Consider the following 24,520-nt stretch of genomic DNA (forward strand, 5'->3'; position numbering starts at 1 on the left):
GTTACCTTTGTTTATTGACGTCCATCGTGTAGCCTCGTTTAAAGACGCTGTCCATTCCGTTCAGCTTCTTTTGTAAGTCTTTGCTGTCTGTGACGGAATTAAAAAGTTGTTGGCACTCTCTTCCTGAACTTATGTCTCATTCAAAATTTCTCCTTGGTTTCCATTATTATCTGCTCATCGTACAGAACAACTACGATCGGTGATAGGCTACAGCCCTTATTAAGTCCTGAACTGTTACTTCCTTTTTCTGCCCTTCGTCTCTTATAACTGTAATATTACTGTACAATTTGTAAACAGTGTTCCGCTTCCTGTATTTTATCCCTGTTATTTTTACTATTTGTTTCTTATAACTGCAATCTGGTTTCGGACGGTCGCCGGTTCGAATCCTGCTTCGGGCATGGATGTGTGTGATGTCCTTAGGTTAGTTAGGCTAAGGGGAATGATGACCTCAAATGTCAAGTTCCATAGTGCTCAGAGCCATTTGAACCATTTTTTAAACATTTTCAGACATGTCTTATTAAACAGATGATTCGATAACTTTCACCGCTGTTAGCACCTTCATTCTTTGGAGTAGGAATTATTACATTCTTCTTGAAGTCTAAGGTTATTTCTCCTGTCTCATATTTCTTGTACACAAGGCGGAATAGTCCTGTCATGGATGGCCCTCCGGCGTATCACAATAATTCTGAGAGAATCTCGCCTACTCCAGAGGACTTGTTTCAACTTAGGTCTATCCGATTAACAGAAACATGTGAAGCTGGGCCACGTTTGGTAAATGTTGAGCGTGTGTACCGCCATGAGATAGACAATGTTACGTGTTAAAGCAGTTTACAGAGAATTTAACAGCACCTCATATAATGAACGTGAAAAAACGTGTTAGCATCAAAATGCATAACACAAATACATGGAGAATTCGCTGCACATAAGTATATATCACTGTACAGACAAGTAACGAGCAGAAAACGAGGCCTAAACAGGGAAAAAAGAATAAACCGTAAAAGTTATCTGAAGGTCGATTTGTAATAAATCCGAAACCAGTAATGGGTTGTTTGAAACATACTTTTGTGAACCATGCCTCTGGCTAGTTGCTATTAGAGTTATAAAGCATGTAGGTACGGTAAAGCTCTCCTCGGCACAAAGTTTGGCTGGAACACCGCAGTGTTTCAGTGGGAATAGTCCTTCTATAGGGCATATGACTCGCCTTCGTCCGACGTTTGAACCTACGTCGAACCGACATCCAGCCAGATACTGGGGACTACCTGTTAGATGTGTAACCGTTAGATTCGATCGAAATGCGAGTATTACGGTAATGGTATGTGAACTCAAATGGGAATCCCCGGAGTGAAGAAGACCTTCTTGTCGTGAAACGCTTTCGAGGAATATTTCGTTGGAGGTACCGCCGTCAGCCGCAATTGGGCACTGAAATAATTCAGTGCAGAAAGCTGAAAATTTTTGCCGCTCCGGATCTCGAACCCGGAGCTTTACGCGAGCGGTCGCCTCATTGTGCTTCGGGTATATGAGCAACCTTCAGAGATGACCCACGTTCTCAGCTTCTCACACACCCCTGAACAGCGCCCCTGCCCACTTACATTCTAGTAAGAGCTTCTGACCCTTTTCTGCATCCGCACTGAAGATATAACGATCAGGCTTAAGATACACTATATGTGTGGATATGTCCGACAGAACGGACACAACAAACATCTACAGTGCGACTAGCTTGGCACCCACTGCTTCGCTCGAGTGGACTTACAGTCCACAAATTTGTTTTCTTTTTCTTTTATTTAATCGAATTTTTACGTTGTTCACAAATCGCAGCACGTTTTGAAATTTTCACGCTAATTAAGGCCATAGGAGCATGGGGTTTTCGAACGTTCATCTCACCGAAAAGCGATTCGGGAAGCTGGTGTCAGAAGGTGTTTTTAATAATGCCTTTTGAATAGTTGTGATGATATTTTCATGAAGCTCCCGTCCACTAACATTTATTTCTTTTAACTATCCACAAAGTGAAATACTAGTTTGCATACACTACTGGCCATTACAATTGCTACAGACGTGCAACAGACGGGAAATTTAACCGACAGGAAGAAGATGCCGTGATATACAAATGATTAGCTTTTCAGAGCATTCACAAAAGGTTGGCGCCGGTGGCGACACCTACAACGTGCTGACATGAGGAAAGTTTCCAACCGATTTCTCATACAGAAACAGCAGTTGACCGGCGTTGCCTGGTGAAACGTTGATGTGATGCCTCGTGTATGGAGGAGATATGCGTACCATCATGTTTACGACTTTGATAAAGGTCGGATTGTGGCTAATCGAGATTGCGGTTTATCGTATCGCGACATTGCTGCACGCGTTGGTCGAGATCCAATGACTGTTAACAGAATATGGAATCGGCGGTTTCAGGAGGTTAATACGGAACGCCGTGCTGGATCCCAACGGCCTCGTATCACTAGCAGTCGAGATGACAGGCATCTTATCCGCATGGCTGTAACGAATCGTGCAGCCACGTCTCGATCCCTGAGTCAACAGATGGGGACGTTTGCAAGACAACAACCATCTGCACGAACAGTTCGACGACGTTTGCAGCAGCATGGACTATCAGCTCGGAGACCATGGCTGCGGTTACCCTTGACGCTGCATCACAGACAGGAGCGTCTGCGATGGTGTACTCAACGACGAACCTGGGTGCGCGAATGGCAAAACGTCATTTTTTCGGATGAATCCACGTTCTCTTTATAGCATCATGATGGTCGCATCCGTGTTTGGCGACATCGCGGTGAACGCACATTGGAAGCGTGTATTCGTCATCGCCTTACTGGCGTATCTCCTGACGTGATAGCATGCGGTGCCATTGGTTACACGTCTCGGTCACCTCTTGTTCGCATTGACGGCACTTTGAACAGTGGAAGTTGCATTTCAGATGTGGTACGACCCGTGGCTCTACCCTCCATTCGATGCCTGCGAAACCCTACATTTCAGCAGGATAATGCACGACCGCATGTTGCAGGTCCTGTACGGGCCTTTCTGGGTACAGAAAATGTTCGACTGCTGCCCTGTCCAGCACATTTTCCAGATCTCTCACCAACTGAAAACGTCTGGTCAATGTTGGCCGAGCAACTGGCTCATCACAATACGCCAGTCACTACTCTTGATGAACTGTGGTATGTGTGTTGAAGCTGCATGGGCTACTGTACCTGTACACGCCATACAAGCTCTGTTTGACTCAATGCCCAGGTGTATCAAGGCCTTTATTACGGCCAGAGGTGGTTGTTCTGGGTACTGATTTCTCAGGATATATGCACCCAAATTGTGTGAAAATGTAATCACATGTCAGTTCTAGTATAATATATTTGTCCAATGAATACCCGTTTATAATCTGCATTTCTTCTTGGTGTAGCAACTGTAATGGCCAGTAGGGTAGATTTAGTTATGTAAATGTTTTAATGTAAGGAAGTATTTTCTTCAAACTTTCGTCCGTTATTTCACCCCATTAGGGCTTGATTTCTCAGAAACTCAAAAATGCGTATTTTTTTAATGAGTCTGTTTGTATGGAAGCCCTCCGCAGCAAGCACAGAAGTATTTGTTTCGTTGCTGCACTGTATTTTATTCTCCCAGACGCGTTTCGCTTTTTATCGCTTTAGTAGTAGTAGTAGTACTAGTAGTAGTAGCTTTAAGGCATCATCAGTTTGATCTGTAATGATACAGTTTTGATACACTTTTGTTTTGATATATATTATTCTTAGTTTTTAAAACAGTTCTCTTCTCGCTTTTTATGTAGTTAAGTGATTACTTACAGTTCTAGTTGGCATGGGTGTTTCCTCTCATCTGGTCACATGGAGGTCGCACTACCGCTCTATTTACGAAACATAAGCATGTTTCTGTGTTTCCAACATTTTTCTTCCCACTTTTCCTTTTGTTTGGTCTTTTTCTTGTGGTGTATTGTCACTAATGTAGACATAACTACTTTGAGTTCAGTGTGTGCCTCATCCTCTTTGCTTTGTTCACATATTGCCAACCCAACGGAGTATATGCCGACAACTAAGATCTATTCATTTCTGTTATATTTATATCTGTGTGTGTGTGTGTAAGTGTGTGTGTGAGAGAGAGAGAGAGGGAGAGAGGGAGAGAGAGATAGAGAGAGTATAAATGGATCGATTTCTTTTTCAGTTGATTTGAGTTTTGGTTTAAATGTTTTGTGGAGAGGCTCATGGACAACAGAGTAGAAAGGGAGTTGGTTGGTATCATTATTGTTATTATTATTACTATGATACTAGTCCTGTGTTGTAGTTCTACTCTGTTACTTTATCTATCAGTGTAAACAATGAGCTGTTTGGTACATGTACTTGATTATTCAACGTGGTTTCCCTTTGTCCTTTGGTTTTGTGTTTGTGGTAATTTTCTTGCAGGGTTAGCACGCGTTTTTTACTGTCGATTCGAATTATTTTCATGTATTCTTCTTCAGTGGATGGTTTGTGATTATGTTCTCTTAAGGTGTCTGCAAATGTGGAATGGTTTGACCCATACTTCCAGGTTCCCATGTGTTCTTTGTATCTGACATAAAATATTCTGCCAGTTTGCCGTATGTATCTACCATCTACCACCTCAAGTGTTGTACTATAATTGATATGTATCTGCTTTCTGGTATATATCTCCGTTATATGTCAGTTTTGGGGCGTATTTTTGGATAAAATTGCTGTTATGTATGCTGTGTTCATTCCCCTTCTGCTGAAAATGTAGGCGATTTTATGTGTGAGTTTGTGTTTGAACGTCACTGTGCGCCAACTTGAGTTTTCTCTTATATTTTCCTTATTACTTTGTGTATTTGTTATGGTACTGAGCGATTGTGATTGTGATTGGTTTTGATGTTGTCAATGGCTTTGTGGTTTCTCCTTTTATTTTAGTTTTAATTTTGTTGTTTAGCTTTGTTACTATGTTACTGCTGGCCGGAGTAGCCGAGCGGTTCTAGACGCTATAGTCTGGAACCGCGCGACCGCAACGGTCGCAGGTTCGAAACCTGCCTCGGGCATGGATGTGTGTGATGTCCTTAGGTTAGTTAGGTTTAAGTATTTCTAAGTTCTAGGGGACTGATGACCTCAGCAGTTAAGTTCCATAGTGCTCAGAGGCATTTGAACCATTTGAACTATGTTACTATTGTACCCATTCTACTGGGCTTTCTGCATTTTTATGTCCAGTTCTTTTTGGTACCTTTCCTTGTTGAGCGTGACTATGTTGAGTCTCTGGACCATGTTTCGAAGTGTGGATGGTTCGAGGATTGGGGGATAATAATGTCAGCTGCTATGAGTTTATGGTAAATTTCAAACATATACTTATTGTTTTGCTTCTTGATTGTTATATTCAAAAATTTAATTTGGTAATTCTTTTCTCTTTCCAATATGCATTTTATATTTTTATATGCCTTGTTGATGTCAGTATGTAGTTTTTCAGTTTTTGTTTGCGGTTCATTTATTAAGCAGAGGATGTCATCTGTATACATGAAGCAGTATAGTATATTGTATTCTTTTGCTATTATTTTTGTGAAAATGATCTGTTCAATGCGGTTTTTAAAAATATCTGTTAAGGCTCCTGACACTGGGGGCCCCATTGGTAATCCTTCTTCAAAATAAAATTCATTATTGAATTGGAAGTACTTTTGTTCTGTTATGAGCTTTAATAATGCGAATATTTCCTTAACCCGCCATCATGGATTTGACTATGGGTTTTCAAGTTTTTATCTATCATTTCTATTCTTTGTGGTTCTGGTATGTTGGAATACATACTTTCTATATCAGATGAGAGGAGTGTTGCGGTGTCTGGGATTTTTATATCTTTTACTTGCTTTATTAGCTGTTAGTGTTCTTAATATTCCATCTTCTTGTAATTTGAAACTTTCAGCCAGTAAATTTAACATGTATCCTGCAAGCATGTAAGTGGGGAATTTCTGAAAACCACTACTGGACTCACAGGAAGATTCTCTTTGTGGATCTTAGGTTGGCTTAGGAGGAGAGCTGCTGCGTAGAAACGTCTTGTTTCCTATGCACGAGATGCTCTCTTGCCTCGGTGGATGACGATTCTGGACACGTATTTCCATCTGCAGTTTATTATTCTCCCAGAGCCCTTTAAAATCTCCAACGCTTTTCGGGATACAAGTAAAAAATACACTGTTGACGGAAACCCCGTGTCTGAAACTGTCATCCGTCGAGGCGACAAGAGCATTGCGTTCAAAGGACACAAGACCTTGCTATGCAGCAGCTACCTCCATAGTCTCCACTGGCGATCGTGGCAATGAATCGCTATCACTGAACGAGAAACAACAGTGCGAGATGATTTCTGCATACGTTCCGTCAGCGCACGAAATCAGACACGCTGCCTATGAGGTGGCCTAGTGGCAAGTGCCAGCGCTCTGACACGTCGTTGGATGTCATTTCCGGATAGGGTTCATTTCCTGAAATTGTTTCTCAAGACACCCTCTATAAACCCTCGAAGCTATGGAAGGTGAAGAAATGAATTAAAATTTATACCACGGGTCTCCTTGCTCACAATGCAAGAGTGCTATCCATTACATCACACCATCATCATAGCTGACACAGCTGCATGAACTACCCCATTCAAATGGCGTCCCTAACACAAACTTCAGCTCACATCTTCAGCTTATTTTTTTTCTCCTTCTTAGTTCGTCACTATTGCCGAGGCTCTCCGGTACTGGAATAGTGCCTCAGCATCGTACATAATGGGGAAATCCGGCCTGTACCTCAGGCGTAAGTGATATATAGGTTTGACATAATTAAACTTTCCTTGACACATTTGAGTCTCACCTTTATCTACGATAATGATGAAAGCTGAAGAAATGCATTAGAATTTCTACCATGGACATATATATATATATATATATATATATATATATATATATATATATATATATACTCCCGGAAATTGAAATAAGCACACCGTGAATTCATTGTCCCAGGAAGGGGAAACTTTATTGACACATTCCTGGGGTCAGATACATCACATGATCACACTGACAGAACCACAGGCACATAGACACAGGCAACAGAGCATGCACAATGTCGGCACTAGTACAGTTTATATCCACCTTTCGCAGCAATGCAGGCTGCTATTCTCCCATGGAGACGATCGTAGAGATGCTGGATGTAGTCCTGTGGAACGGCTTGCCATGCCATTTCCACCTGGCGCCTCACTTGGACCAGCGTTCGTGCTGGACGTGCAGACCGCGTGAGACGACGCTTCATCCAGTCCCAAACATGCTCAATGGGGGACACATCCGGAGATCTTGCTGGCCAGGGTAGTTGACTTACACCTTCTAGAGCACGTTGGGTGGCACGGGATACATGCGGACGTGCATTGTCCTGTTGGAACAGCAAGTTCCCTTGCCGGTCTAGGAATGGTAGAACGATGGGTTCGATGACGGTTTGGATGTACCGTGCACTATTCAGTGTCCCCTCGACGATCACCAGTGGTGTACGGCCAGTGTAGGAGATCGCTCCCCACACCATGATGCCGGGTGTTGGCCCTGTGTGCCTCGGTCGTATGCAGTCCTGATTGTGGCGCTCACCTGCACGGCGCCAAACACGCATACAACCATCATTGGCACCAAGGCAGAAGCGACTCTCATCGCTGAAGACGACACGTCTCCATTCGTCCCTCCATTCACGCCTGTCGCGACACCACTGGAGGCGGGCTGTACGATGTTGGGGCGTGAGCGGAAGACGGCCTAACGGTGTGCGGGACCGTAGCCCAGCTTCATGGAGACGGTTGCGAATGGTCCTCGCCGATACCCCAGGAGCAACAGTGTCCCTAATTTGCTGGGAAGTGGCGGTGCGGTCCCCTACGGCACTGCGTAGGATCCTACGGTCTTGGCGTGCATCCGTGCGTCGCTGCGGTCCGGTCCCAGGTCGACGGGCACGTGCACCTTCCGCCGACCACTGGCGACAACATCAATGTACTGTGGAGACCTCACGCCCCACGTGTTGAGCAATTCGGCGGTACGTCCACCCGGCCTCCCGCATGCCCACTATACGCCCTCGCTCAAAGTCCGTCAACTGCACATACGGTTCACGTCCACGCTATCGCGGCATGCTACCAGTGTTAAAGACTGCGATGGAGCTCCGTATGCCACGGCCAACTGGCTGACACTGACGGCGGCGGTGCACAAATGCTGCGCAGCTAGCGCCATTCGACGGCCAACACCGCGGTTCCTGGTGTGTCCGCTGTGCCGTGCGTGTGATCATTGCTTGTACAGCCCTCTCGCAGTGTCCGGAGCAAGTATGGTGGGTCTGACACACCGGTGTCAATGTGTTCTTTTTTCCATTTCCAGGAGTATATATATATATATATATATATATATATATATATATATATATATATATATATATATATATATATATATATATATATATATGCATGGATTTTTTTCAGTTGATTTGAGTTTCGGTTTAAATGTTGTGTGGAGAGGTTCAGGGAAAAGTGAGTGGAAAGGGGGTTGGGTAGCATTATTGTTATTATTGTTATAATTATTATTATTATGATACTAGTCCTCTGTTGTAGTTTTGCTCTATTCCTTTATCTATTAGTGCAAACAATGAGTTCTTTGCTATATGTACTTGATTAATCAACTTGGGTTTCCTTTTCTGCTTTGGTTTTCTGAATGTGGTAATTTTCTTGCAGGGTTAAAACGCGTTTTTTTATTGTAGATTCGAACTATTTTCATGTCTTCTTCTTCAGTGGTTGGTTTGTGATTGTGTTCTTTTAGGTGTTTTGCAAATGTGGAGTGGTTTGTCCCATATGGTTTGTCCCATACTTCCAGGTTCCCAAGTGTTCTCTGTATCTGACATAAAATATTCTGCCAGTTTGTCCTATGTATCTACTATCACAAGGGTTGTACTATAATTAATATATATCTGCTTTCTGGTATATATCTCCGTTATATGTCAGTTTTGGCGCGTATTTTTGGATAGTATTGCTGTTATGTATGCTGTGTTTATTCCCTTTCTGTTGAAAATGTTGGTGATGTTATGTCTGAGTTTGTGTTTGTATGTCATTGTGTGCCATCTTGTCTTTTCTCTTATATTTTCCTCATTACTTTGTGTATTTGTTATGATACTGTGCAATTGAGATTGTGTTTGGTTCTATTGTTGTCAACGGCTTTGTGCTTTCTGCTTTTACTTCAGTTTAGCATCTGCCCCACTGGAGATCGTGGCAATCAATCAGTCGCGATCTCTGAATAACAAACAACATTGCGAGACGTTCCGCCTACGGTCCGCGTCGTGCAAAGTCACGTTTGCTTCTGAAGGAGTGGTCAAGTGGCAGGCGGCTTCAGTTTCGACGCTCGGTAGCATCGTTGGATGACGATTCCGAACACGGATTTCTACTCCTGATTTGTTCTTAAAGATACTCTCTACAGCTCCTCGAAGTTCGTCGCAACATTTCCGGCACATCCTGTAGGGGATGAACCTGTGCTGCATGTAGACAATCTGGTAACTACGTAAGTACTCGTATATCTTAGATTCGTTAAAATAAATTGCTGTCTGGTGATGTATTGAACAGTATGCTGCCTGCAAAATCGAAAAAACACAACATCTTAGCGTAACAGTATATGGGAAAAGTTTGTATAGTTCACACAATGCGTCGAGAATATACCTGTGACTTTTACAATGGCGGAAAAACGGGGTCGTTCAACTAATACGCCACCTCCGGCACCTGAGGAACCTGTTTGACCAGCCCGCTGACCACGCGACAACCGCATGGCCTCGGAAGGTCACGCAGATGCGTTTCAAGATCGAGAGGATATTAACGCTCCTGGCAGCGCTAAGCTGATCACTTCGAGGTACGAGACCAAGAACGGCAGAATAATATTGCGCAATGTTTGAGAACGGGATGTGTCTGTTAGAAGTCTGTTTCCATAGCAAACACATCGGCACTCGACAATGTGGAAATCGTACATAGTGCAACTGAGTTGCTTCCATTTCGAAACAGTAGCAGAAATTACGGAAAACTTTCAGTGAACATTTCAGTGTACTAGGGGTCCACATGGCAGCACAGATTCACAAACCACACCAACAAGTAACTACAAATTAAACAAGTAATTGCGTAATTTATTGTGTACATGTGCTGTATTTCTCTGCTGTAAGAACTGTTTCCGTTTCAAACGGAATAAAACAATAATTTTCTGATTACTGATTTTAAGCTTACGTGATCTTATGTCTGTGCAATGGGAACTGTTGAAAAATAAATAAATAAAAACTAAATAAATGTGATCCGACCTCACACAAGTCAGTTCCGAGAAGCGCTACTAGTCAAACAAATATCTCTGTTTACGGCCATGACTTGATTATTTCACTTTCATCTACTTTTATTAACAACTAGATATCTTGCGTTTCCTGATTGAATCAGGAATTTCAGTTCTCAAGTTACCGTATGGTGCTTTCATATGCATCTTCCATATCTTCCATCCAAAGTCCTGATCTTTTGTCGTGGAAGTTCGTTTTGAGCTAATCGAATTCGTCTCGGTCTTTGCAGGAACAGACGTATATTGCGCAATAACTTGTTGCACAGTTTATTGAACCGGCGTGAATACTTTTTAAAGCTCTGCAGTCTTCTTCAGCATGTCACGCAAACCGCCAATACTAACCTCAGACGGTAAAGATTATACGCAATGCTCAGTATTGCGCCATAAATATTGAGCACGCAGGGGTCCATTTATACCGTCTGCTCAGGAGATACCAATGCACAAGATCAAGGTTTAAGAGGTAAACTAGCTAAAAGGAAACAATGTTTCTTCAACAAAATCATTCTTCACTTTACTGAACTAGCCACCCCGATCATGAAAGGGACGGTTACAATTAACGATTTTCTACTATATTGCGAGCTGGAGACGAATCACTACCAGATAATAATTGCATTCATTTTAACCTTTCTCATCTTGATGAAGGGAACATATTACAACACTAAGCAACAGTTGCGCAAACTACACACATCAAAAGAAGTTTTGCGTCACCTCGGTTCCGAGAGTTCCGGAAGCTGTACAGAAAATTGGAATAGAGATCAACATAAACATCATTTCCGGCCCTTTTATTGCTAATGAAAACCATGAATTGCATGTTGTACCACCATACAGCGTCACCTTCAGAGATGGTGATCCAGACTGCTGTACACACCGATACCTCTAATACCCAGTAGCACCTCCTCTTGCATTGATGCATGCCTGTATTCGTCATGGCATACTATCCACAGGTTCATGAAGGCACTGATGGTCCAGATTGTCCCACTCCTCAACCGCGATTCGGCGTGGATCCCTCAGAGTGGTTGGTGGGTCACGTCGTCCATTAACAGCGCCTTTCAACCTATCCCAGGCATGTTCGAAATGGTTCATGTCTGGAGAAAATGCTGGCCACTCTACTCGAGCGATGTCGTTATCCTGATGGAAGTCATTAACGAGATTTTCACTATGGGGGCGCGAAATGTCGTCCATGAAGATGAATGCCTCGCCGATATGCTACCAATATGGTTGCACTATCGGTCGGAGGATGGCACTCACGTATCGTACAGCCGTTACGGCGCTTTCCATGACCACCAGCTGTGTACGTCTTCCCCATATAATGCCAACCCAAAACAGCAGGGAACCTCCACCTTGCTGCACTCGCTGGACAGTGTGTCTAAGGCGTTCAGCCTGACCGGGTTACCTCCAAAAACGTCTCCGACGATAGTCTGGTTGAAGGCATATGCAACACTCACCGGTGAAGGGAACGTGATGCCAATCCCAAACAGTCCATTCGGCATGTTGTTGGGCCCATTTGTATCGCGCTGCATGGTGTCGTGGTGGCAAAGACGGTCCTCGTCATGGACGTCAGGAGTGAAGTTGCGCATCATGCAGTCTATTACGCACAGTTTGAGTCGTAACGACGTTTTGTGGCTACACTAAAAGCATTATTCAACATGGTGGCGTTGCTGTCTGGGTTCCTCCGAGCCATAATCCTAGGTAGCGGTCATCCACTGCAGTAGTAGCCCTTGGGCGGCCTCAACGAGGCATGTCATGGACAGTTCCTGTCTCTCTGTATCTCCTCCATGTCCGAACAGCATCGCTTTGGTTCACTCCGAGACGCCTGCACACTTCCCTTGTCCAGAGCCCTTCCTGGCACAAAGGAACAATGGGGACGTAATCTAACCGCGGTATTGACCGACTAGGCATGGTTGAACTACAGACAACACGAGCCGTGTACCTCCTTCCTGGTGGATCACTTGTTGGACCCCCTCCATCTAATAGCCGCTGCTCATGCATGGTTGTTTACATCTTTGGGCGGGTTTAGGGACATCTCTGAACAGTCAAACGAACTGTGTCTGTGATACAATATCCACAGTCAATGTATGTCTTCAGGAGCCCTGGGAACCAGGGAGATGGAAAACTTTTCTTGATGTGTGTATAAGGAGCTTCACTGGTAATATTATAGTTACTTTAGATAATTTACCATGTTCCTTTCTAGCAGTATAGTTACTTAAATTTGCCTATGGGTCAGCCTTACCAAATCATTATCCTAAAACCAGAAAGATTTGCGTAAGTTACAAGGGGTGAACAAAAATACGGACAGATCACAAACACTACACATTAAATGTCCAGTACGGTGTATGAAATCTGTTGGCATTCAAACAACAAGGCGAAAACCCCATTTATGTCCAGTCTTTGGAAGCGGTAACATCCGTCAAGTATCTGGGTGTGACTATTCGAAATGATTTCAAATGGAATGATAAGATTACACAAGTAACGGGCAAGGCCAACTCTAGATTACGATTTGGCTTGGTTCAAATGGCTCTGAGCACTATGGGAACTAGTTAAACCTAACTAACCTAAGGACATCACACACATCCATGACCGAGGCAGGATTCGAACCTACTACCGTAGCGGTTTCGCGGTTCCAGACTGCAGCGCCTAGAACCGCACGGCCACTTCGGCCGGCTGATTACGGTTTATTGGTAGAATGCTGAAGAGATGCAGTCCTTCAACAAAGGAAATAGCTTACAACAGGTTAGTTTGTCCAGTCTTATTGTTCGTCTGTGTGGACCCTTACCAGTTGGGTCTGATTCAAGAGATTGAGAAGGTCCAAAGAAGAGTGGCAAGATTCGTCACTGGTACATTTACCCATCGCGAGAGCGTTACAAATGTCATTGAAAGTCTGAAGTGGGACAAACTTGCAGATGGACGACGCGTAACGGAAGGGGCTGCTCACTAAATTCCGAAATCCGATCTTCGCCAAGGATGTAGAGCATAGTCTATATTATTACCACCAACTTTCAAATCTGAATCATTATCATTCAAAGATAAGGGAAATTAGAGCTCGTAAGGAGGCGTTCAGACATTCGTTTTTGCGTCGCGCGATCCGAGAGTGGAACAGAGAGAACAGAGGTGTGTGTGTGTGTGTGTGTGTGTGTGTGTGTGTTATGCAGAGTCTCTGAAAATTTCATTCATTTATCTATGATACTTTCTGATATAATGGGGCATATGTACTGAAAATTTTAGTTTGTGGGAAATTGACTTTAAAGAAAGAACTTTTGAAATTTGTTACTTACAGTTAATTCAAATTGTCCTGTTGCATATGATGGCCCTTCTTTGGCCTCTAGCAGGTCTTCCAGCTTCTTTCTCACCTTCCTGGATGTTTGTCTTGCTTTCTTGGCCATATTAGATGCAGACCTTTCTGCATCGGCTATCCTCATTTTATCGCAATGTTGCAGCCCAGTGATCATATTTTCACCAAGATTAATTCCCAGCTTTTTCAGTACCCAACACTTTCCAATATTACCACAACTGAATGTAATAACAGCATCATGAACTCCTAGTTTTATAGTATGCATGCCTACGAGTACAGTTTTAGAAAGGCGGTTCCAAATTATGACGTTGAAACATTCGTTTGGGTTCTGTGCCTGCCCATGCAGACATTTCCTTAGAAGGTCAGGATGAGCCAAGTCTCTGAAAATAGGTTTAATTGCTGTAATAACACCAGCAGGAAAAGAAAGCTGGTGAGAATAAGATCTCCAGTTGCCTGAGCCCTATTGTATTTGCACCACGAATTTTCTCCTGAAGGACACAATCCATGACATGGCTTATCATCAGTAGAGGATTTATGGAAGAATATGGCCCAAACATCTCTCTCTTTATTTCTCATAATTGCCTGCCCATAGTATACCTGCAAGTTTTCTATTTGAGTTTTAGTTAACCGACCATGACCGGTCAACAATTTACCATCTTCTAATTTTTTTCCTCTCATATCAACAATTTTCTCAGCCTTGTTCCCAAAAGTTTTTAAAATGGCCTACACATTCTATTTTGCTAATAATGGCATATCCATATGGCTTAGAGTTGACAGCGGGTGGGTTGATAGTGGGTGACAGAAAAGTGGTCGTGGCACATAAATACACATGGTAGGAAAATGCTCTTTAAATGCTCGAAATAATTTTTTTCAGCAAAATCCTTTTCAGAGTACTAAAATAAAACCTTAATCTATCGAAATATGATGAAAACAGAAAATAGATTTTTTTCAACCTGTACCGTTATGGGTGCACCATCTTGACTAAATGACAGTTTAGCCAACTGTCATTCAGTGAAGATGGTGTACTCAGTAACGAAACAAAGCAGTAGGCTCTGCCAGAAATATCGACTCTTAGACGATATATCCAATAGCGTATTTTAGCCATCTTAGGCAATTTATAACACTTAAAACACTTGATAATGGCACTTTGAAGCCGAAATCACGGTTGTGTAAGTGTGAATGTAACACTAAATAAACAACAGTCAAATAGCGGTACTGACTTTAAAAGAGCCTTTTATCTTTGGTGAGAGATATCGACCTCCACTGTTATACAAGCATCAAGTACATCTTTGACAACTGACAGCATATCAACCTGGATGTCTCAGTGGAAACGGCGTCCTAATATGTTATTGCAGGCACCAAGCGATGGCACACATATACAACGATGTATATAGTTCTTCCTAGTGTCTTTTTTTTTTTTAGGATTTCAAATAACTGACTACCAATACAGATAAGTCAATATGTATAATTTAATATTAATACGCCATACATTTGGTTTCATTGTGAATAATTAGCAGTAGCTATAGAACTACATTGATTATAGCAACAGAGTGCCGTCATTCAGACCGCACTCTGGATCTCAGTTAACGAATTACACTACTCTGTCAAGCACTTTAAGAGTCTGGCTGTAACATATATTATGAACCACAAATAAATATAAACTCGTTATTTGATTAGTTAAATTTGAAAGGTAAGTATTTAAGAATGAGGAGTCAAATGATATGACGTTGTTCCCCATTGGCTGACGGCGATGCGTTAAGTTGTGGAGCGCCCTCTCTCTATCCTATATAACTCGTGGCTGCTTAGACATCAGCGTCAGTTACAGTGACTGAGGCATCCACAACGGGTAAGGCGCCATCGCCGTCACCCAAATGGGTAACGATACACCGTTTTAGACTATACTTTTACAAGATTGGCTTCCTATGTAATACAGCACCGTTACTTTTGTTTTTACACTGCAAACTCTGGTGATGGCTCGTATTTAAATGGCCGAAACCTGTCAGAAGTTAACATCGACTGCGATCAAGGCTGCTTTGAAATAAAAGGTGAATTCTGTAGCTAAAGGGTGTTTCAAAAATGACCGGTATATTTGAAACGGCAATAAAAACTAAACGAGCAGCGATAGAAATACACCGTTTGTTGCAATATGCTTGGGACAACAGTACATTTTCAGGCAGACAAACTTTCGAAATTACAGTAGTTACAATTTTCAACAACAGATGGCGCTGCGGTCTGGGAAACTCTATAGTACGATATTTTCCACATATCCACCATGCGTAGCAATAATATGGCGTAGTCTCTGAATGAAATTACCCGAAACCTTTGACAACGTGTCTGGCGGAATGGCTTCACATGCAGATGAGATGTACTGCTTCAGCTGTTCAATTGTTTCTGGATTCTGGCGGTACACCTGGTCTTTCAAGTGTCCCCACAGAAAGAAGTCACAGGGGTTCATGTCTGGCGAATAGGGAGGCCAATCCACGCCGTCTCCTGTATGTTTCGGATAGCCCAAAGCAATCACACGATCATCGAAATATTCATTCAGGAAATTAAAGACGTCGGCCGTGCGATGTGGCCGGGCACCATCTTGCATAAACCACGAGGTGTTCGCAGTGTCGTCTAAGGCAGTTTGTACCGCCACAAATTCACGTAGAATGCCCAGATAGCGTGATGCAGTAATCGTTTCGGATCTGAAAAATGGGCCAATGATTCCTTTGGAAGAAATGGCGGCCCAGACCAGTACTTTTTTAGGATGCAGGGACGATGGGACTGCAACATGGGGCTTTTCGGTTCCCCATATGCGCCAGTTCTGTTTATTGACGAAGCCGTCCAGGTAAAAATAAGCTTCGTCAGTAAACCAAATGCTGCCCACATGCATATCGCCGTCATCAATCCTGTGCACTATATCGTTAGCGAATGTCTCTCGTGCAGCAATGGTAGCGGCGCTGAGGGGTTGCCGCGTTTGAATTTTGTATGGATAGAGGTGTAAACTCTGGCGCATGAGACGATACGTGGACGTTGGCGTCATTTGGACCGCAGCTGCAACACGGCGAACGGAAACCCGAGGCCGCTGTTGGATCACCTGCTGCACTAGCTGCGCGTTGCCCTCTGTGGTTGCCGTACGCAGTCGCCCTACCTTTCCAGCACGTTCATCCGTCACGTTCCCAGTCCGTTGAAATTTTTCAAACAGATCCTTTATTGTATCGCTTTTCGGTCCTTTGGTTACATTAAACCTCCGTTGAAAACTTCGTCTTGTTGCAACAACACTGTGTTCTAGGCGGTGGAATTCCAACACCAGAAAAATCCTCTGTTCTAAGGAATAAACCATGTTGTCTACAGCACACTTGCACGTTGTGAACAGCACACGCTTACAGCAGAAAGACGACGTACAGAATGGCGCACCCACAGACTGCGTTGTCTTCTATATCTTTCACATCACTTGCAGCGCCATCTGTTGTTGAAAATTGTAACTACTGTAATTTCGAAAGTTTGTCCGCCTGAAAATGTACTGTTGTCCCAAGCATATTGCAACAAACGGTGTATTTCTATCGCTGCTCGTTTAGTTTTTATTGCTGTTTCAAATATACCGGTCATTTTTGAAACACCCTGTATAATCAAAGTAGTTCTGTTTGAAAGTTTCGATAACGTGATTCAATGTTCAGCCACAGGATCAAATTTGCGAATAAAAGATCCTTGATAAAAGTTTCTGTAGCAAGACCTTACCTAATTTCGTTCTTTTTTAAGCGTCGGTGAATACTAAGAGCAAAATTTGCAATCCCTGATGGCTATAGGACACGCCCAGAAAATTCCCTACTTACATCGGAGGCGTGCGGAGATCCCTCAAGGTCAGAGGAACCTTGCCCGGACGACTTTTTTCTTACACTTCCGTACGTGCAGAGACTGCATCGAGGAAAACCTGTCTCCACCAGGCACCGCAACCTACAAGGTCGGCCGCTCGAGAGGAAAATCAAGCCTCCTGCGTGCCGCGGAATGAGGCAGCCGGTGCGCCGCCTCGGCGGTTTCCTTGCCTCCAGTGGGGTCAACGATACTCTGCGTAGAGGCTTCACCTCATTGCGTCAGCGCCTCTCCACTGGATTCTCCGCTCGTTGAAACAGGAATCCTGACGATACAGACAGAGAGAGAGAGAGGGGGGGGGGGAGGGAGAGAAAGAGAGTGAGAGGGGGGAGGGGGGCGGGGAGAGTCTTTCACACTTAAGAGACACTGATATGACGTAGCAACATGTTACAGTTCAATGAAGTTGCGTGTTTCTGCAACTCCTATAATATACCTGCCAGTTAAAGCATATGCAAAGACGTCGTTTTACTACGGGTTTTCGTAAAGTTTTAATTTTCACCCCCAATGAAAAATAACGTAATTAACTTTTTGTTTGTTGATGGGTACATGTCTGATAAAATGGATATATGTTGCGCCATTTTGTTTTGCCTCTTGTAGTCGTCTGCTGCGAGGGTAATCCCAAAAGTAAGGTCTCCTATTTTTTTATAAGTACACAAACCTGTTTGTTTCTACAATGGTTTACATCAGTTTAAAGCTTGAACATTTAGCTATTTTTCGACATAATCACCATTTCTGTCGATGCATTTTTGTAGACGCTGTGGCAGTTTTTGTATGCCCGTGTCATACCAGCAGAACGCCATGCTGTTCAGAAAGTTATGAACCTCTTCTTTCACCTCGTCGTCGGAGCTGAATCGCTGGGACGACAATAAACGCTGACGGGTAGAGACTCTGAAAAAAAAACCAAACGGGCAATTTAGGACCGGAGAAGAGGAATGTTGAGCAAGGGCGTACACATTCTCCATGACAACGCTAGCCCACTTCGCTCGGCAAACCGTTGCTCTCCTGCCACAGTTTTAGTGGAACGTAATCACCCACCCACCCTATAGTCCTGACTTGGCGCCCAGTGACTATCACCTCTTGTCTAGGTTAAAAGAACTTTTGGCTTGGAAATTATTCAGCTCCGACGATTGGGTGAAAGAAGAGGATCAAAACTTTCTGGACAGCGTGGCGGCGAGCTGGTATGACATGGGCATACAAAAACTGCCACAGCGTCTACAAAAATGCATCGACATAAATGGTATTTATGTCGAAAAATAGCTAAATGTTCGAGCTGTAAACTGATGTAAACCATTGTAGAAATAAACAGGCCTATGTACTCATAAAAAATAGGAGACCTTACTTTTGGGATTACCCTCGTACAACACTATTCCAGTGTGTACCGGAGTTGCAGACAGCCAGCTGCAAAAGCGCTTCGTGCAGACGATGTCACTATTCTTCCGAAGACACTCCTGTACGTTTCTCGAGCATTTCTGCTTCACTTTCATACCTTCTCGTTACGATTCCAGGAGTAAGTCTCTCAATTCTTTCGATGTATGCTGTAACGCTGACATGATAAGACCTAAAAACGCTTGGTCAGTTCTAGAATTCTTTGCAAGAGATTTTCTTTAGAGGTGCACTGCATCTTTTTTTGATAAGGTCTTATGAGATCAAACTGCTGAGGTCATCGGTCCCTAAGCTTACACACTACTAAATCGCTTAATCGAACTTCAACTAACTTACGCTAAGGACAACAGACACACTCATGCCCGAGGGAGGACTGGAATCTCGAACCTCAACGGTGGGGGAGGGGGGGGGGGGCAACCGCGCCTACCGTGCAAAGCCCTAGACGCTTGAGACCGTGCGGTTATCCCACGCGGTTGCACTGAATCTTCCTACAAATCTAAATCTTCCATTTGCCTTTCTTACCGGAGACCATATCTCCTTGTCCCATTTTATAGTATGTTCAGCATTAATCTTGTTATCGAATATAATCGACTTCTTCCGTTATCTTGTATGTATCCATGAAGGTATCTAAAAATGTAAGAACCTCATATTGTCCTTTCTAGCAGAAAGTAGTTATCAACGAATAACGAAACATACCAAACGAAATAACCCAAACTTATAAGTTTCGCATTTGTAAAAATATCCGACACAGACTCGACACATCAGTGACATTCCAGAAGAACTAAGTTTCATACTCAACTCAAAGTGTACTTCATTCAAGCTACATACGATCACGAAGAACGTCGAACACATTTTTTTCTCTGAGACAAAATAAATTAAGAAAATCACAAAGCTAGGACGATGACCACATTTGATGCTAGCATAAAATTTCATGCAGCAGCCAAAATGATAATTTCCTCTCACGTCGAATAAATATAATTAAGGAATAGTGAGTGGCAAACATTAGAGCTGATACTGTAATTGTTGAGTAGGATTCGTACAACGCATTAAGGGGGACGTAAGTGAAGCTGTAATATGTAATCCTTTGAAAAAAAAAACTTATAAAACCCAAAGTTTTCACGAAAATATAACTAAATTTCACAAAGTTCTTAAGGAATGTCACATGGATACACATACATACGTTTTCATGCTTATTGAAGTTACATGTCTTTAAGTATAAATAATTAAATTTTTTATCAACAAGGTGATTACATACGTTCCGTTTTTGAAAAATTTGTCAGAACGAAATTAATATATTTTGTACAGAATCTGATACACCATTGTTACAAATATATGTGAAACAGAACATTGATATCTTCTTTTGCTATTTTTTATAGCTCTCCAAATTTCTGTATAAAAAATACCGATTCTTAGGGCTTTTCTCTTACATAAATGCCTTACTATTGAAGTAAATGAGAACTGCTTCCACAGAACGTTTCACTATTCACTAATTGCATGCCAAATGTAAGTACTACAGTGTCAGTAGTTTGTGAGGAAAAGGTACACAAAGCTGCCAAAATGTAAGTTACGCGAAATCTGAATCTAAGGTTTGATAGGTTATGTATTAGGCCTTAACTCATCTGGGTGAACTAGTGCAATCACATGCATTTTCCTCCTCATCCTCAATCAGTCTTTCCTTTGCTTGTCGTCTTATGTTAACCTCATTTTCAAATTCAGTAACAATAATGGCAGCTGCATTAATTCTCCTGTAATCGATTGCTTTCAATATCGACAGCGTGGATGCTCCTGGATCAAACCATAGCCTTTGTAGAGTCCGTAGCTTGGCAAAATTAGCACAGTTAAAAACTGAACCAGCATCATACGCTGCAACTTTATCAGCAGTTGTGGACACAAATGTTTTGGGGCATAGTAACTTTCATGAGGATTTTGAATTTTTTGCTTGCACACATTTTTGTAGAAGTTCTCGATCTGCTAAACACCGAAATACAGGGCAAGTCAAAAGTCCCTCGACACCTTATTAAGTTGGAAGATTAAAGGGAAAATTGAAATGTGATGATGCCCGCCTTCTTGAAATCCGCCATTTTGGATTGAAGTCATTTTTTTTTTTTAATGGGAAGGGCGGTGTATGACACATCAAATAACAGTAGCCTGAGCTCTGGAATTTAGTGGTGTAATTTGGTTTTGTCTATCTTGTACAGTTTAGAAGTTATTAATGTTCAAAGTTCGGAAATTACCTTCATACCGACTGCTACAACACATGATCTACGTGTTGTCCATCCCGTGCAATGCACAACTGTAGTCGCCGCAACCACTCTGACTGCACACGGAGGAGAGTGTCTCCTGCAATTTGGTCACAGGCGTGCGGTATGCGTTCCTCCAGGTGTCTCAAATCACGGATGCTCTCAGCATACACTATCTGCTTAAGATGTCCCCTCGAGGAACGCATACAACACGCCTGTGACAAAATTGCAGGAGACACTCTCCTCCGTGTGCAGTCAGCGTGGTTGCGGCGACTACAGTTGTGCATTGCACGGGATGGACAACACGTAGATCATGTGTTGTAGCAGTCGGTATGAAGGTAATTTCCCAACTTTGAACATTAATAACTTCTAAACTGTACAAGATAGACAAAAACAAATTACACCACTAAATTCCAGAGCTCAAGCTAGTGATATTTGATGTGTCATACACCCCCCTTCCCATTTTAAAAAAATGACTTTGTAAGTAGGCTGTTTAGGTTTTTTTATTGGTAACGCCACCTCTGTATGAAAATCACTGGCTGTGCTGTGTGCAGTCTGTGGCTGCTTTGCATTGTTGTAATACTCGCCATTGCAGTGTTAGGCAGCTGGCTGGGAACAGCGCGTAGCGTTGCGCAGTTGGAGGTGAGCCGCCAGCAGTGGTGGATGTGGGGAGAGAGATGGCGGAGTTTTGTAATTTGTCATGAACTGCTATATATATGATGATATCAAGGTAAATACAATGTTTGTTCTCTATTAATATCTTTCATTTGCTAACTATCCCTATCAGTAGTTAGTGCCTTCCATAGTTTGTATCTTTTATTTAGCTGGCAGTAGTGGCGCTCGCTGTATTGCAGTAGCTTGAGCAGCGAAGATTTTTGTGAGGTAAGTGATTTGTGAAAGGTATAGTTTAATGTTAGTCAGGGCCATTCTTTTGTAGGGAATTTTGAAAGTCAGATTGCGTTGCGCTAAAAAATACTGTGTGTCAGTTTAAGCACAGTCGTGTAAAATTTGTTTAAAGGGGACGTTTCATATGTCTTGTAATAAATGTTCAAAGGGGACGTTTCATATGTCGACCCTTAGCCGAGGATACCTCACTGGAATCTTCTGATTTTTTTTCTTGTAGTTTGTGTATTTAGTGTAGCTTTTGTTTATTGCTAGCGCGTAATTGTAGAGAAAATCTCCTTTGTAGTTGCAGTCTTTCATTGTTGTACATTAGAACAGTTGTGGTATGCATGTAGATTTGCACCAAGTATTTCGCAGCTGCAATTAACTAGATATTATTTTCAGTGCTATGTTAATGTGTTCCCCTATTTTTGCTCTTCAAATTGTGTTTTTCTGTGTTGTCGTGTGAAATATTGTGACAATAATGTCGTGTGAAAAACGTAATACTAGGCTCCAAACTAAATTGAGAAATGACAGTGAAGACGAAAGCAGTGTGTTAGCGCCGCAGAGTAATGAATTAACTAATGTTCAAAGTAGTAATTTGGTAACTGTGCGTAGGGAAATGGAGCGGGCTGCAAACAATGGCGTAGGCAGTGAAACAATTAGTGAGCAGGGAAGCATTATCGATCGATCGGTCGGCAATAGCTCGGCTCAGGAATCCGAAATGACACGACACGATCTCGCAAATACTGTAGACTTAGGTTTTGGGTCCTCACCGTTTTCTCAAATGAGTCAAGACACATTTTCTGCTTGTCAAAATGTAAATGTTGCCGGTGCAAATTCACTGCCAGAAAGCATAGAGAAACAGATTCCGGACACTAATACATTATTATTGCAATTAATGCAACAAATGAAACAAAATCAGAGACAAACACAGCAAAAGCTTGAAAAATTAGACACAATGGAACAAAATCTTCAAAAGTTAGACACCACGCTTGAACAAACACGTGAAGATTTAACTACTGAGTTACATAACATTGAATCGAAATGTCAAAAAGTCTGTAATGACGTAAAAACTCAAATTTGTGAGCATTTTCAACCTATTTTTTCGCGGCATGAAAATGCATTACAGAATCACGAAGCAGCCATAAAAGAACTGCAAACCATTGTTCATGAAAATCATGAGACCTTGTCGGCTAAAATTGACTCAGTTGCATCTACCGATTCGGTTACGCAACTTGCAAAAACTCAAGAAAACTTAAAGGACACAGTAGATTCGATTTCAACACAAATGGACACTCTGAAACTTGGTTCAGAAAAACACACTGAGGAAATGTGTTCACTATCGGAGAAAGTAGCCGAACTTTCGGATCAGTTCAATAATTTATCTACGAAGGTAGATGATAATCTGAATGACACAAAACCGGTAGTCTTTAATGAGACAGAAGAGTGCGAACAAATTAGGAAACTGAAACAAAATCTGAATCAAATTAATACGCAACACCAAAGAGAAATCCGCGAAGTACAAGATCAGCTGACACAGGTAATACAAGAATTACGTATTTCAGAGGACACTCGCGCCCCAATACGGGAAGAGGGACATAGAAATACGGAACAGCCACAAAATAATAACACAGCGCATTTCGGAAATTATGAAAGAAATTGGCAAGGTGCACCGAATTTTGAAATGGAACCGCCGAAACGACGTAATAATGACCGACATGCGACTCGCCGACACGATGATTTTGACTATAAGCTGTTCATTACTACACGTAAATTCAAAACATTTAAGAATTCTGGCAACGACATTCATCCACAAGCATGGCTCCATCAATTCTCTCATTGTTTTCCTCCCAACTGGTCGTTAGAACACAGATTAGAATTTATGTGTGGCTACTTAGAGAATGAACCAGCTGTAAGAATGCGATCGGTCATTCACGATTGTCACAGTGAAGGAGATTTTTATCATGCCTTCCTCTCAGCATATTGGTCTCAAGCTACACAAGACCTAGTAAAACATAGCATCATAATGATGAAACATTTCGAACAATCTAAATTTTCCAGTCTTGTGAAATATTTTGAAGACATGTTACACAAGAATCAGTATCTTTCAAACCCATACAGCCCCTCAGAACTCATCCGCATTTGCTTAATCAAACTGCCTGAACATTTACGACATATTATTTTGGTAGGACGTTGCAAAGACGACATTGAAGCATTTCAAGGACTCTTACAAGAACTGGAAATTGACACTGACAATCGCGGAACGCACGAGCACAACAATTACAGATCACATCCGTCGCAATTCCGCGATGAAAGAAATAATAACTGGACGCGACAAGGCTATTCTCACAACACAAATCGTGACCAAAACAGACACCACCCGTATAACAACCGTTGGCAGAGTAGTAATAATTACAGGGAAAGATCACCTCTCCGCAGTAATGACTATCACAGAGACAATCAGAGAAACAGACAATATGGGAACCAAAACAATTATTATTACGAGAGACAGAATAGCTTTAGACGCAACGGTCCAGCGCGCAGTTACGATTCAGGGAG

At 42.4% G+C, this 24,520-nt stretch overlaps 1 protein-coding gene across 2 annotated transcripts in view; it reads right to left on the reverse strand.

Annotated features, from left to right (window-relative positions):
- LOC126260198 (uncharacterized) overlaps positions 1–24,520 on the reverse strand; it is a 134,144-nt gene that overhangs the window by 84,892 nt on the left and 24,732 nt on the right. The window lies entirely within an intron of this gene.

This window comes from Schistocerca nitens, chromosome 5, assembly GCF_023898315.1.
Source record: "Schistocerca nitens isolate TAMUIC-IGC-003100 chromosome 5, iqSchNite1.1, whole genome shotgun sequence".
NCBI classification, from domain to species: Eukaryota; Metazoa; Arthropoda; class Insecta; order Orthoptera; family Acrididae; genus Schistocerca; species Schistocerca nitens.